Source organism: Macrotis lagotis, chromosome 2 (assembly GCF_037893015.1).
Source record: "Macrotis lagotis isolate mMagLag1 chromosome 2, bilby.v1.9.chrom.fasta, whole genome shotgun sequence".
NCBI classification, from domain to species: Eukaryota; Metazoa; Chordata; class Mammalia; order Peramelemorphia; family Peramelidae; genus Macrotis; species Macrotis lagotis.
Window position 1 is genome coordinate 245,836,652 of NC_133659.1, and position 1,715 is coordinate 245,838,366.

Here is a 1,715-nt window from a genome sequence, read left to right on the forward strand (position 1 = left end):
GAGAGAGAGAGAAAGAGTTTCAAAGCAGTTGAATAAACCAGCCAGCTCCAAAATTTTGTGGATCAAGCCACAGATTAGTTTCCTCACCAACAATCCATCCTTCTGCCTCCTTACTCAGTGTTCCTCCTCTCCAATTTGAGTAATCAGATTTTTTTGCATGGGGAAACCCATCCCTCCCTATCAAGGTCTCTCAAAAGTAGAGAGGACAATGTCTCCCAGCGCTGTGGCATAACTAATGAGGTGACAGCGAGGAAAAAAGCGCAGAGTTGGGGGGGGGCGGGGAGAAATCTCCTCCTCCCCAACACATCTGTGTGCACAGGCACATATAAATACAGCGAAAAGTGTTTGTGTGTACAAATGCACAAATTTGGAATAGAGGTGGGGCAGGGGCCGAGCTCTGGGGTTTCATTTTACTTATTTATTTGTCTACGTTCTATAAGACATTGCACATTAGGATAGGATCGTGCCAAATTTGCAAAACAGCTTTGGAGATGCCGGGGATCGAACCCGGGACCTCATACATGCGAAGCATGCGCTCTACCACTGAGCTACATCCCCAATACACTAACTGCTCTTTCTAGTCAGCTTTCCTGGAACTAAGTCACCGTGATTTCTGTTGGAGTTTTTGTTCAATTTTCGAAGCTGGATGGTTTGACAGCTTCTAGAAGGAGGGAGCTTTCTAACCATCCTAGTCTCTCTCTACCTTCCTCTCTCTCTCCGCACCGAAGGAGGACCCCAAGTGATCTCTAAGGTCCCATCTTCCCTGGAAAATTTCAATATAAGGCAGCTTCTTCTAAATCTTCTTTCTCTTTTCCTGCCCCTTCCCCCGAAAACCTCTGGAAATAAAGTTCTTAATAAATAGGAGGAGCTCCCTGAAAATCAGGAATGTTAGAGAAGAGGTTCTTGTTTGGAAACAAAATTGATGACAACTTCCCCAGATCTAGGCTTCTGGACTGCCCTCTACTGTAAACAGTTGGAATGTCCTTATCACAGGTCTTCAAAGGAGAAAAAAATTAAACGTCTTTCTCTGAGAAGTGCAAAACCTAGGGGAGTGTTTTACTCATCCCTAAAGGGCAGACCTAAATCCTTATCAACAAAGTACAGTGTATGGTCAACTCAACCTTTCGAAGTTAGGTTGCATGGTTGAGAAATCTAATGGGGTTTTGAAAACTTTATATTATATGGAGTAAGATTATTGGCTGTAATTCAAGTGATTCCAATTGTGTTGGCAACATCCAGTCAGATTATCCAGTGGATTATCCACAGGCTAATTTATAGGCTCTTTACAATCTGCTTTATTTAGTATTTATTGTCCTCCACCTTTGTAAGTCAATTTTCATAGCACACTCAGTGGCAGGGGAAAATTGATTATGACACTAGCATGGTTTTTCTGAAGTTTCTTCAGCTGTCTTAGAAGCTGAAGAGTTTTGAGTCCTTAGACCATGGGAAATGTTCTGATTTTTTTATGATTATATTAGGTCTTCTTCAACTTTGCCTTCTTGGTCATCAAAATTTTGATTTGTTTTCTGTCTAAAGGAAGGAGGAATAAAACCATTGTCTTCATTGGTTGGAATTGTTGTCTTCATTCATGGATGAATGCTGTAAAAAGATTCAAAAGAGTTCAAATTTTATTGCAAATCAGACTCCTCTACAAATGAGATGTCTGTAACAATTTGAGAATGTGAATGCTTAATGATGTTACTAGTTACATGGTT

General features: G+C 40.9%; 1 non-coding gene across 1 annotated transcript; it reads right to left on the reverse strand.

The window, feature by feature from the left end:
• Nucleotides 1–486: 486 nt before the first annotated feature.
• TRNAA-CGC (transfer RNA alanine (anticodon CGC)) lies at nt 487–558 on the reverse strand. The gene has a single exon. It is a non-coding gene; the product is annotated as a tRNA-Ala (tRNA).
• Between the last annotated feature and the right edge of the window lie 1,157 nt (nt 559–1,715).